This window comes from Notolepis coatsorum (genome assembly GCF_963971535.1).
Source record: "Notolepis coatsorum genome assembly, chromosome: 8".
Classification (NCBI taxonomy): domain Eukaryota; kingdom Metazoa; phylum Chordata; class Actinopteri; order Aulopiformes; family Paralepididae; genus Notolepis; species Notolepis coatsorum.
Window position 1 is genome coordinate 98,948,204 of NC_140172.1, and position 15,210 is coordinate 98,963,413.

A 15,210-nucleotide genomic window follows, 5' to 3' on the forward strand; every position below is an offset into this window, starting at 1 on the left:
CAATTTGCTGCATAACAATAAATATTCGAAATGATATTTCTTTGTCACCGTGCCGTATTATTCTGAGTGTCTGCCATAATTAACTGTACTTTCTGGCAAGTAATAATAATGATAATTAGCAGTGGTTTAATCTATCACAATCTTTAATACAGTCAGGGTTTTGTAACCCCTCAGTTACAGTATGGATTTTGACTATACCGTGTAACCGGTAGATAGCAATGACGTCATGTAACCACAGCGCGACTATTTCACTCGCATTTGCCCCTAAAAATAAATAGAATTAGTCATAGATAATAGATATGTGCGAACTGGAAAAAGTTATTTAGGAGGCTTCGCGCAGTGGGCGTGCCAGCCCCTACCGCACGCATGTAAACACGGGTCTAGTAGTCTAGTGGGACGGGACACGGGAGGACGGCGGCGTCTCCCTGAGCTAACGTTAGCTTAGCTACCGTTACAAAATGACCCAGTCAACTATTCACTTTTAGTTTAATACATGATGAGGCATTGTCTAACCGAACGGTATCTAGTCGGCCAGCTACCGATAGCTCCTGACATCAACAAACGCTCCACAAAGTCTAGTAGAGACGTGTATGATACCTGTTAGCTGTTAGCTCACGTTAACGCAAGTTAGTTCACCGTTCAAAACGAAATGTCCCATTGAACTAAATAATTCACTGAGGCGTTGTATTAATGTTATATATCCGGCTAGCAGTAGCTACAGATAGCTCCTGATATCAATGTCTTATAACACTGATTCGATGCGTATTCGAGCTGAGGGCTTGCTGAGCACAGTTAAGTAACGTTATACCAATAGGGTCCAGGTGCAGCGCCGGAGAATCCTGGCCGTAGCTCTGCTCGAGGCTACTCGAGTATAGGTCCAGGTGCAGCTCCGGAGAATCCTGGCCGTAGCTGGAGGCTACTAGAGTACACACAGACAGTGGAGCTTGTTGCGTGGTGGCGATGTCTCGCAGATAATACAAGTACAAGTCTAATTATATAATATATATATTTTATAAAAAAAAAAAATTATATAAAATAAAATAAAAATTTGTTTTATCAAAAACGATGATACCGTGATATATACCGTTACCGTCTATGCTTCAAATTATACCGTGATATAAATTTTAGACCATACCGTCCACCCCTACCGTCTGTAGTGTGGTAGTGAAAGGTTTGTTGGAAGCCTCACATAAGCCATGTAATGTTGGGGGTCAAGGTATTGGCTGAAGGAAAGGCTACATCAAAATAAAATACTAAATAGATTAGAATAAAGTAAGATAAAAATGTGGATTTGTGTGTCTATAGAGACATGTGTTTACAACAGTTTTGCACAAGTGATATGAGATATGAGAGACTGCAATGAGATTCGTTTAAGATGTATTGTCATCACGCAGCACAAGTACAGTACAACGAAAAGAGGGTTGGCATCCAACCAGAGTGTAAATGTAACAGTAAAGTGCAACAGTAATATACAATGTACAGGTGATTAAACTGGGTATAAAATATATGAATTAGTACTACTGAGTAATAGTGCGTAGTATGTACAGAGCTGTAGTATTAATATACAGTGATACAGGTATAAAGACACGATGGTAGTAAGTCATACTGGCCAGCAGTGTAACTAGTAAGAGTAGGTAAGGGATATGTACAGATATAGATATAGTATTAATATGTACAGTGATACAGGTATAAAGACACTATGGTAGTAAGTCATACTGGCCAGCAGTGTAACTAGTGAGAGTAGGTAAGATATACAGAGAGAGAGAGAGAGAGAGAGAGAGAGAGAGAGAGAGAGAGAGAGAGAGAGAGAGAGAGAGAGAGAGAAGGGAAGCTGGTCAAGAGACGATGGAGGTATCAGGAAACTTCAGAACGGAGCAGAGGTAGAGTGATACGACTCCGCTGATGACTGTTTCTGAGCAGAGATCCTTTGGCAGACGGAATTCATCAGCTATGTCTCAATCTGTTAATTAATGCGCAAAGCAATAGACCTGTTTGCTGTCCACGTCAGACTCACGTTTCAAACGTTTCACGTTTCTCCATAGAGCCCCATTATACTTTCAGTCAGGGGAGTGTCATGGTTTCTCCATAGAGCCCCGTTGTATTTCTTTAGCGCAGCAGCTCGCACAGGTAGAGGGGAACTTAGTGACTCAGTTGGTATTGCTGATTGGGTCGAACACGGTAAGATAGCAATAAGATAGTCAATGTTCAATGTTCAGATTCAGCGTCAGCAAATCCGTGCTGAATTGCCAGCCGCGCGTTTGTCTTCAGCAAAAAAAGTTTACATCAGGGCCCCCCGTGAAAACAACAATAACCTCTCGCTCCGATGAAAAGCCATTTGTATCACTCCGTTTCCGTATTAAATTAATTTACTTTTTAGCCATTAGGTTGCAATAAATGCACTCTAACGAAATCCGTTCGCTCATAAAATTCTAACTGTGTTTTAATGGTTTTTAATTAAGTTAAAACACGCGTTTTATGACGGCGGTCAAGGCCTCTTTTTTTATCTTTTTTTATTTAGACACTGCGTTTGTCACACGTTACGTTGCTTATAACTTATAACATTAAGATAGTGTATTAACATTGTTATTCTCTCTCTGAGAAAGGAGAGCTAAATTGTGTCTGTGTGTTTTTTAACACCTCATAAGTACCGTACTTGATACCCGGACAGGCCGCACCCAGCGAATAGCCCGCAGCTTGTAGTTTTTCCACCTTATAAGAGAAAATCCTTGTCGAACTATATAACAATAATTACCTCATTTACAAGTTGTATTTAAGTTTGCAAATGAGGGCAAATAAGGGAACACATTAATGACAGTTCAAAGATGTAAAAAAAATCAAGATTTCGATTTTTAGGATTTTCTGAACAGCAAGACATTTTTTCACTTAGCGACATTTCTCCTCAGCCGGTACATTTGTCGAGCTTCCGCTCTGCTCAGCTCCTGTGTTCCAATAGAGCAGAGCATAAGCTATATGATAATATAACATACGGTTATCCTATAACCATATGGGCCGCCACGTACGCTTGCGCACTTTGTGGCACTTTGTGCTCGTCCTCCGTGGCCGGGCTGCGTTTCTCCCGATCATCCAATACATTGTTGGAAAGTTGAATTTGCCGCCTTTCGATCGTCACCTCACTCAACCTATTGCGTGCTTCTCGTCTCGAGACACAAGACATAATATCCGCCGTCATTTGACAAGCCATTCAGAGTGACCACGTCCGCGTGTCTGAATGATTGGCAGCGGATGGCCATTTTGGATAATCACACTGAATTATTGCGGTACACACATTACAAAAACCTTTGTAAAACACTCATTTTCCGTGGGATTTTTATAAACTTTCAGCCGAAACTCCCTCACTCGCTCCACCCTTCTCCCTCAACATTGATGGTTCCATTGTCACCCCCTCCACTCATGTTCACAACCTCAGCATCATCCTCAACCCCACCCTCTCATTCCTCCCCCATGTAAACCAGATAACCAAAACAGCCATTTTCCACCTCAAGAACATTTCCACCGTCGCCGCCCATCACTATCTCACTCTGCTGAAACACTGGTCCATCACTGTCACTCTCTGCTGAAACACTGGTCCATCACTATCACTCTCTGCTGAAACACTGGTCCATCACTATCACTCTGCTTCTGAAACACTGGTCCATCACTGTCACTCTCTGATGAAACACTGGTCCATCACTGTTACTCTCCACTGAAACACTGATCCATCACTATCACTCTCTGCTGAAACACCTGTCCATCACTATCACTATCCGCTGCTGAAACACCTGTCCATCACTATCACTCTCTGCTGAAACACTGGTCCATCACTGTCACTCTCTGCTGAAACACTGGTCCATCACTATCACTCTCTGCTGAAACACTGGTCCATCACTGTCACTCTCTGCTGAAACACTGGTCCATCACTATCACTCTCTGCTGAAACACTGGTCCATCACTATCACTCTCTGCTGAAACACTGGTCCATCTCTCTCCGCTGAAACACTGGTCCATCTCTCTCTGCTGAAACACTGGTCCATCACTATCACTCTGCTGCTGAAACACTGGTCCATCACTATCACTCTCTGCTGAAACACTGGTCCATCCTTTACCAAAACAATATCCTCAATAAACTACAATATGTCCAAAACTCTGCTGCCCGCATGCTCACCTCCACCCGCTGCTCTGACCACATCACCCCTGCCCTTCACAAGCTTCACTAAATAAATAACGGGATACACTTCAAAATTCTGCTCATCACATTCAAAGCCCTCAACAACCTGCCCCCCCCCCCCCCCCCCCCCCGAGTCATACAGTCGTGAAGCTGGTACCCAGAGATGCGTCTACTCATGCACAACAACTTGGCCATAAGGACCTATGAAGTCCACCATATATTAATTTATGCCGTCTTGAATTATTGAAATAATAATTCCCTACTCCCCCTAGCATGTTCACCTGATCTTATTTATTTATATATTTAAATTTTAAATAAATTGAGCTCTGCAACTCTTGACTTTGCACCTCCTATATTTTCACCAGAAGGTTTATGATTTATATATTATCTGAAATCTTTAGAGACTGGACCTGAATGCCATCCACAAGTCATCCACATACCCCCATACTCTCCATGAGTATTCTGAGAGTCCTCCATACACCCTAGGAATCCTATTAAGTCCCAAACATAGACACACAGGAAGAGCAATAGCAGAAGCTCCTGTCACCAGAAACTCCTGTAGGTCCTCGTTCCCTCTAAGGTAGTAAGCTAGCTGGCCAGAGTGATCTGACACTAGCGGGACCAGACAAAGCCTTATGTGTTAGATGGGGGGGGAAAAGCACCTCAGGTGATCCACTCTTAAAGATATCTGTAATACTCAAGACTAGCCGCCTCGTTCCGCTAGTGATCCGTACAATCTTAAGCTCAGGGGGGGCCGTGCCTTTGCTGTCTCAGCCCCTGAACTGTGGAACAGCATCCCCAGCTCCATTAGGCTTGCCCCCTCGACAGATGCCTTCAAGTCTAGACTCAAAACCCACTTCTACTTATTAGCTTTTCCCGATGTACACTGACTCATGCCCTGTTTGCCTGTGTGTTTGCTTGTGTGTCCTCCCCGTGCAACTGAGATGTGATTGTTGTCTATATGTTGTCTAGATGTATCTATGTGTATTTACCCTCTGTACAGCACTTTGGTTGACATGTGTCATGTTTAAATGTGCTCTATAAATAAATCTGATTGATTGATTGATTGATTGACAATGTCAAATCACTAGCAGACTGTTGGCTATGAGGTGACAAGGCAAAGCAAAGACTGCTATTGCAATAGTTTATCTTCTCATGTGAAGCAATCTGAAATACACTACTATTATGTCCATAATCATAACCATCAATAACTAGAGTATATGGATAGACCAGTGAATGACTGAGAAGTCAGAGGAGATTATTGTCTGATCTCCTTACTTAAAAAGTCATGAAATGCCTTTTTAGTGTCTGACAAAAAATATATTTAATAACATTTTATACAGAAAATGTCATCCTCCAAAAATCACCACTGCCACCACTTGATTCACTGCCACGTCCAAGACGAGGACCTTCATCAAAGTCAATTTAGAACAAGGCAGGTTTTCCTAAATGGGGCATAAATTACCTCAATTGGTCTCTGACACTTTTGGATGTCATTTATATGGAGATCTCTACTGCCCGGGTGATAGGGGTTGGGCAGTCCAGCATTGAACTATGGGCCTCAGCGGCAGAGAAAGTAAAGGCTGTGTTCTAGCGGCAAGGAGGGGTCGGGTGCTGATCCTGGGGGGTCCAGGGGTCCTGGGGTGGGGGGGGTGGGAGTGGGGGAGGAAATGTCTTGTGTGGTGTCTGAGATAATATTATTATTAAAAAAATATATTTATGTTCTATATTTATTATTTTTGTTATTTCTATTGTCATTATTGTTGTTATTATTATTATGGTATTGTGAGGTTGTGTTTATTATTATTATTATTATTATTATTATTATTATTATTATTATTATTATTATTATTATTATTTATTATTATTATTATTATTATTATTATTATTATTATTATTATTATTATTATTATTATTATTATTATTATTATTATTATTATTATTATTATTATTATTATTATTATTATTATTATTATTATTATTATTATTATTATTATTATTATTATTATTGTTGTATTGTGTTTGTCTTGTTTTGTGTATAAAATGAAAAAGGAAATAAAAATATTTGATAAAAAAAAAGATTACCTCAATGCCACACAACCAAAGTTCTCTCACCCGTCAGTTTTATGTATCGATAATACAACTCCTACTACTACTGCTCTGAATTAACCCTTTCATGTATCGATGATACAACTCCTACTACTTTCCTCATCTGCCCCATATGCACGTGGATCACACACACACACACACACACACACACACACACACACACACACACACACACACACACACACACACACACACACACACACACACACACACACACACACACACACACACACACACACACACACACACACACACACACACACACACACACACACACACACACTCAGTTTCCAACAGAGACTCAAGACTCAGCATTGCTCAGTGTCAGGCTTACTCACCCAATGAGGGTCACCATTTTGCTCCACTATGTGTCTACTGAAGGTGATGATCACAAACAGTTACTGTATTATGAGAAAGAGGGGGAGGGGAGAACAGAAGGGAGGAAAGAAGGAGAGAGAATCAAGTCATTGAACCATGAGGTCCTCTGGGGTTAAAGTACAGGGCAGTACACTCATAGTACACTCATCCATATACCCCCCCCCCCCCCCCCACACGCACGGCCAGGCTAATGCTTTTGGGGGTCGACAGACGGACAATCAAGCAGACATGAAGAGGCCCCTCTTTGTCACAGAGGGCCTCTCTGTGACACAACGTCCCTGCTCTATGACACCATGTCCCTGCTCTATGACACCATGTCCCTGCTCTATGACACCATGTCCCTGCTCTATGACACCATGTCCCTGCTCTATGACATAACGTCCCTGCTCTATGACACCATGTCCCTGCTCTATGACACCATGTCCCTGCTCTATGACACCATGTGCCTGCTCTATGACACCATGTCCCTGCTCTATGACATAACATCCCTGCTCTATGACACCATGTCCCTGCTCTATGACATCATGCCCCTGCTCTATGACACCATGTCCCTGCTTTATGACACCACATCCCTGCTCTATGACACCATGTCCCTGCTCTATGACATAACGTCCCTGCTCTATGACACCATGTCCCTGCTCTATGACACCATGTCCCTGTTCTATGACATCATGTCCCTGCTCTATGACACCATGTCCCTGCTCTATGACACCATGTCCCTGCTCTATGACACCATGTCCCTGCTCTATGACACCACGTCCCTGCTCTATGACACTGTGTCCCTTCTCTATGACACAACATCCTGCTCTATGACACCATGTCCCTGCTCTATGACACCATGTCCCTGCTCTATGACATCATGTCCCTGCTCTATGACACACCATGTCCCTGCTCTATGACATCACGTCCCTGCTCTATGACACACCATGTCCCTGCTCTATGACACAACGTCCCTGCTCTATGACATCACGTCCCTGCTCTATGACACAATGTCCCTGCTCTATGACACACCATGTCCCTGCTCTATGACACACCATGTCCCTGCTCTATGACACCATGTCCCTGCTCTATGACACCACGTCCCTGCTCTATGACACACCATCCTGCTCTATGACACCACGTCCCTGCTCTATGACATCACGTCCCTGCTCTATGACACCATGTCCCTGCTCTATGACACACCATCCTGCTCTATGACATCATGTCCCTGCTCTATGACATCACGTCCCTGCTCTATGACACCATGTCCCTTCTCTTTGACACACCATCCTGCTCTATGACACACCATCCTGCTCTATGACACCATGTCCCAGCTCTATGACACACCATCCTGCTCTATGACATCATGTCCCTGCTCTATGACATCACATCCCTGCTCTATGACACCATGTCCCTGCACTATGACACGATGTCCCTGCTCTATGACACACCATCCTGCTCTATGACATCATGTCCCTGCTCTATGACACACCATGTCCCTGCTCTATGACACCATGTCCCTGCTCTATGACACCATGTCCCTGCTCTATGACACACCATCCTGCTCTATGACATCATGTCCCTGCTCTATGACACCATGTCCCTGCTCTATGACACCATGTCCCTGCTCTATGACACCATGTCCCTGCTCTATGACACCATGTCCCTGCTCTATGACATAACATCCCTGCTCTATGACACCATGTCCCTGCTCTATGACACCATGTCCCTGCTCTATGACACCATGGCCCTGCTCTATGACACCATGTCCCTGCTCTATGACATAACGTCCCTGCTCTATGACACCATGTCCCTGCTCTATGACACCATGTCCCTGCTCTATGACACCATGTCCCTGCTCTATGACACCATGTCCCTGCTCTATGACATAACGTCCCTGCTCTATGACACCATGTCCCTGCTCTATGACATCATGTCCCTGCTCTATGACACCATGTCCCTGCTCTATGACACCATGTCCCTGCTCTATGACATAACGTCCCTGCTCTATGACACCACGTCCCTGCTCTATGACACCATGTCCCTGCTCTATGACATCATGCCCCTGCTCTATGACACCATGTCCCTGCTTTATGACACCATGTCCCTGCTCTATGACACCATGTCCCTGCTCTATGACACCATGTCCCTGCTCTATGACACCACGTCCCTGCTCTATGACACCATGTCCCTGCTATATGACACCATGTCCCTGTTCTATGACATCATGTCCCTGCTCTATGACACCATGTCCCTGCTCTATGACACCATGTCCCTGCTCTATGACACCATGTCCCTGCTCTATGACACCATGTCCCTGCTCTATGACACCATGTCCCTGCTCTATGACACCATGTCCCTGCTCTATGACACCATGTCCCTGCTCTATGACACCATGTCCCTGCTCTATGACACCACGTCCCTGCTCTATGACACACCATGTCCCTGCTCTATGACACCATGTCCCTGCTCTATGACACCATGTCCCTGCTCTATGACACACCATGTCCCTGCTCTATGACACCATGTCCCTGCTCTATGACACACCATGTCCCTGCTCTATGACACCATGTCCCTGCTCTATGATACCATGTCCCTGCTCTATGATACCATGTCCCTGCTCTATGATACCATGTCCCTGCTCTATGACACCATGTCCCTGCTCTATGATATAACGTCCCTGCTCTATGACACCATGTCCCTGCTCTATGACACCATGTCCCTGCTCTATGACATCATGTCCCTGCTCTATGACACCACGTCCCTGCTCTATGACACCATGTCCCTGCTATATGACACCATGTCCCTGTTCTATGACATCATGTCCCTGCTCTATGACACCATGTCCCTGCTCTATGACACCATGTCCCTGCTCTATGACATAACGTCCCTGCTCTATGACACCATGTCCCTGCTCTATGACACCACGTCCCTGCTCTATGACACCACGTCCCTGCTCTATGACACCACGTCCCTGCTCTATGACATAACGTCCCTGCTCTATGACACCATGTCCCTGTTCTATGACATCATGTCCCTGCTCTATGACACCATGTCCCTGCTCTATGACACCATGTCCCTGCTCTATGACACCATGTCCCTGCTCTATGACACCATGTCCCTGCTCTATGACACCATGTCCCTGCTCTATGACACCATGTCCCTGCTCTATGACACCATGTCCCTGTTCTATGACATCATGTCCCTGCTCTATGACACCATGTCCCTGCTCTATGATACCATGTCCCTGCTCTATGACACCATGTCCCTGCTCTATGACACCATGTCCCTGCTCTATGACACCATGTCCCTGCTCTATGACACCATGTCCCTGCTCTATGACACCATGTCCCTGCTCTATGACACGATGTCCCTGCTCTATGACACCATGTCCCTGCTCTATGATACCATGTCCCTGCTATATGACACTGTGTCCCTTCTCTATGACACAACATCCTGCTCTATGACACCATGTCCCTGCTCTATGACACCATGTCCCTGCTCTATGACATCATGTCCCTGCTCTATATGACACACCATGTCCCTGCTCTATGACATCACGTCCCTGCTCTATGACACCATGTCCCTGCTCTATGACACCATGTCCCTGCTCTATGACACCATGTCCCTGCTCTGACACCATGTCCCTGCTCTATGACACCATGTCCCTGCTCTATGACACCACGTCCCTGCTCTATGACACCACGTCCCTGCTCTATGACACACCATGTCCCTGCTCTATGACACAACGTCCCTGCTCTATGACATCACGTCCCTGCTCTATGACACAATGTCCCTGCTCTATGACATAACGTCCCTGCTCTATGACACCATGTCCCTGCTCTATGACACCACATCCCTGCTCTATGACACCACATCCCTGCTCTATGACACACCATCCTGCTCTATGACATCATGTCCCTGCTCTATGACATCACGTCCCTGCTCTATGACACCATGTCCCTGCTCTATGACACACCATCCTGCTCTATGACATATCATCCTGCTCTATGACACCATGTCCCCGCTCTATGACACACAATCCTGCTCTATGACATCATGTCCCTGCTCTATGACATCACATCCCTGCTCTATGACACCATGTCCCTGCACTATGACACCATGTCCCTGCTCTATGACACACCATCCTGCTCTATGACATCATGTCCCTGCTCTATGACACACCATGTCCCTGCTCTATGACACACCATCCTGCTCTATGACATCATGTCCCTGCTCTATGACACACCATCCTGCTCTATGACACCATGTCCCAGCTCTATGACACACCATCCTGCTCTATGACATCATGTCCCTGCTCTATGACATCACATCCCTGCTCTATGACACCATGCCCCTGCACTATGACACCATGTCCCTGCTCTATGACACACCATCCTGCTCTATGACATCATGTCCCTGCTCTATGACACACCATGTCCCTGCACTATGACACCATGTCCCTGCTCTATGACACACCATCCTGCTCTATGACATCATGTCCCTGCTCTATGACACCATGTCCCTGCTCTATATGACACACCATGTCCCTGCTCTATGACATAACGTCCCTGCTCTATGACACCATGTCCCTGCTCTATGACACCATGTCCCTGCTTTATGACACCATGTCCCTGCTCTATGATACCATGTCCCTGCTCTATGACACCATGTCCCTGCTCTATGACATCATGCCCCTGCTCTATGACACCATGTCCCTGCTTTATGACACCATGTCCCTGCTCTATGACACCATGTCCCTGCTCTATGACACCATGTCCCTGCTCTATGACACCACGTCCCTGCTCTATGACACCATGTCCCTGCTATATGACACCATGTCCCTGTTCTATGACATCATGTCCCTGCTCTATGACACCATGTCCCTGCTCTATGACACCATGTCCCTGCTCTATGACACCATGTCCCTGCTCTATGACACCATGTCCCTGCTCTATGACACCATGTCCCTGCTCTATGACACCATGTCCCTGTTCTATGACATCATGTCCCTGCTCTATGACACCATGTCCCTGCTCTATGACACCATGTCCCTGCTCTATGACACCATGTCCCTGCTCTATGACACCATGTCCCTGCTCTATGACACCATGTCCCTGCTCTATGACACCACGTCCCTGCTCTATGACACCATGTCCCTGCTCTATGATATTATGTCCCTTCTCTATGACACCACGTCCCTGCTCTATGACACCATGTCCCTGCTCTATGACACCACGTCCCTGCTCTATGACACACCATGTCCCTGCTCTATGACACCATGTCCCTGCTCTATGACACCATGTCCCTGCTCTATGATACCATGTCCCTGCTCTATGACACCATGTCCCTGCTCTATGATATAACGTCCCTGCTCTATGACACCATGTCCCTGCTCTATGACACCATGTCCCTGCTCTATGACATCATGTCCCTGCTCTATGACACCATGTCCCTGCTCTATGACATAACGTCCCTGCTCTATTACACCACGTCCCTGCTCTATGACACCATGTCCCTGCTCTATGACACCATGTCCCTGCTATATGACACCATGTCCCTGTTCTATGACATCATGTCCCTGCTCTATGACACCACGTCCCTGCTCTATGACACCATGTCCCTGCTCTATGACACCATGTCCCTGCTCTATGACACCATGTCCCTGCTCTATGACACCATGTCCCTGCTCTATGACACCATGTCCCTGCTCTATGATACCATGTCCCTGCTCTATGACACCATGTCCCTGCTCTATGACACCATGTCCCTGCTCTATGACACCATGTCCCTGCTCTATGACACCATGTCCCTGCTCTATGACACCATGTCCCTGCTCTATGACACCATGTCCCTGCTCTATGACACCATGTCCCTGCTCTATGACACCATGTCCCTGCTCTATGATACCATGTCCCTGCTATATGACACTGTGTCCCTTCTCTATGACACAACATCCTGCTCTATGACACCATGTCCCTGCTCTATGACACCATGTCCCTGCTCTATGACATCATGTCCCTGCTCTATATGACACACCATGTCCCTGCTCTATGACATCACGTCCCTGCTCTATGACACCATGTCCCTGCTCTATGACACCATGTCCCTGCTCTATGACACCATGTCCCTGCTCTATGACACCATGTCCCTGCTCTATGACACCATGTCCCTGCTCTATGACACCACGTCCCTGCTCTATGACACCACGTCCCTGCTCTATGACACCATGTCCCTGCTCTATGACACCACGTCCCTGCTCTATGACACACCATGTCCCTGCTCTATGACACAACGTCCCTGCTCTATGACATCACGTCCCTGCTCTATGACACAATGTCCCTGCTCTATGACATAACGTCCCTGCTCTATGACACCATGTCCCTGCTCTATGACACCACATCCCTGCTCTATGACACCACGTCCCTGCTCTATGACACACCATCCTGCTCTATGACATCATGTCCCTGCTCTATGACATCACGTCCCTGCTCTATGACACCATGTCCCTGCTCTATGACACACCATCCTGCTCTATGACATATCATCCTGCTCTATGACACCATGTCCCGCTCTATGACACACAATCCTGCTCTATGACATCATGTCCCTGCTCTATGACATCACATCCCTGCTCTATGACACCATGTCCCTGCACTATGACACCATGTCCCTGCTCTATGACACACCATCCTGCTCTATGACATCATGTCCCTGCTCTATGACACACCATGTCCCTGCTCTATGACACACCATCCTGCTCTATGACATCATGTCCCTGCTCTATGACACACCATCCTGCTCTATGACACCATGTCCCAGCTCTATGACACACCATCCTGCTCTATGACATCATGTCCCTGCTCTATGACATCACATCCCTGCTCTATGACACCATGCCCCTGCACTATGACACCATGTCCCTGCTCTATGACACACCATCCTGCTCTATGACATCATGTCCCTGCTCTATGACACACCATGTCCCTGCACTATGACACCATGTCCCTGCTCTATGACACACCATCCTGCTCTATGACATCATGTCCCTGCTCTATGACACCATGTCCCTGCTCTATATGACACACCATGTCCCTGCTCTATGACATAACGTCCCTGCTCTATGACACCATGTCCCTGCTCTATGACACCATGTCCCTGCACTATGACATAACATCCCTGCTCTATGACACCATGTCCCTGCTCTATGACATCATGTCCCTGCTCTATGACACCATGTCCCTGCTTTATGACACCACGTCCCTGCTCTATGACACCATGTCCCTGCTCTATGACACCACGTCCCTGCTCTATGACACCATGTCCCTGCTCTATGACACCACGTCCCTGCTCTATGACACCATGTCCCTGCTCTAAGACACCATGTCCCTGCTCTATGACACCACGTCCCTGCTCTATGACACCACGTCCCTGCTCTATGACACCATGTCCCTGCTCTAAGACACCATGTCACCACCAACACAGTGCACTATAGGTCAGGAAATCACATTACAGAAGAGGAGGGAAGGAGATGTGGGGGGGGGGGCACAACTGATTCAATATAGAACGGAGGGAGAGGGGGGGGTGGATGGATGGATGGAGGAGTGGGGGAATTTGAGGAGATGTGTCATGGCTCTAACACTGTGCAGTAGGGTGGGGGTTAGAATCTGTGTCCTGTCTTGTTCCTGCTGCTTACTCACCCGGCCGGAATGGACAGACAGGCAACTGGGCCATGGGGGGTGGGCAGTCATAACTGAAATCAAGCCCACATGTGCCCGGAGATAGACAGGAGTACAGTATGCTTGAGTAGTACATGTTCCAAGGACTTTTAATTATCTTTGTACCTAGTCTACTTTCATTTGTACTGTTACTCAGTATAGTTCAAGAAGAAGAAGAAGAAGAAGAAGAAGAAGAAGAAGAAGAAGAAGAAGAAGAAGAAGAAGAAGAAGAAGAAGAAGAAGAAGAAGAAGAAGAAGAAGAAGAAGAAGAAGAAGAAGAAGAAGAAGAAGAAGAAGAAGAAGAAGAAGAAGAAGAAGAAGAAGACATATTCATATTGTAAAATGAATTCCTTATATCACTCCACCAACAACACAAACACCGTAACTGTAACCTGTAACCTACATGTTTTGTTTTCATTCCAATTGTTTTTCAGGCAAATTCCTGAACGGATATTTCGGATTTTAATTTGCGCTCGAGTAAGATTCTGTTTATTCTAATCGTACTTGGGAACATATCTTTTGTATTCTGCCCACCCCTGCATCCCCCCCACTAACAAAGTCCCAAAAAGTTAGTCATTACCGACCCGTTTACCGCTGGGCCCCCACACAGAGCAGACAGCTACGAGACAACATGGACGACAGAGGAAGGCTGACTAACGTGTTGTTTTTCCTCCCTGCTTGGAAGTTGTGACATGGTTTTGCATCATCAAACTTCAGAGGGAAGTTAGTTTTAACTGATAGCACTGATAAGTGCTATCGCCGGCTGTTATTACCCACAATACCACACACACGCACACAGAGGGAAGCATTGCATGAGTTAGTTCTCAAAAATGGTTCCTTTACAATTAAATAGAATAGAAT

The 15,210-nt window shown here is 46.2% G+C and overlaps 1 pseudogene across 1 annotated transcript in view; it reads right to left on the bottom strand.

Annotated features, from left to right (window-relative positions):
- Positions 1–15,210, bottom strand: part of LOC311233514 (vacuole membrane protein 1-like) — a 337,120-nt pseudogene that overhangs the window by 157,403 nt on the left and 164,507 nt on the right. Inside the window, exon 10 of the transcript in view lies at positions 6,613–6,675. The product of the transcript in view is annotated as a vacuole membrane protein 1-like (transcript). The remainder of the gene's footprint in view (positions 1–6,612; positions 6,676–15,210) is intronic.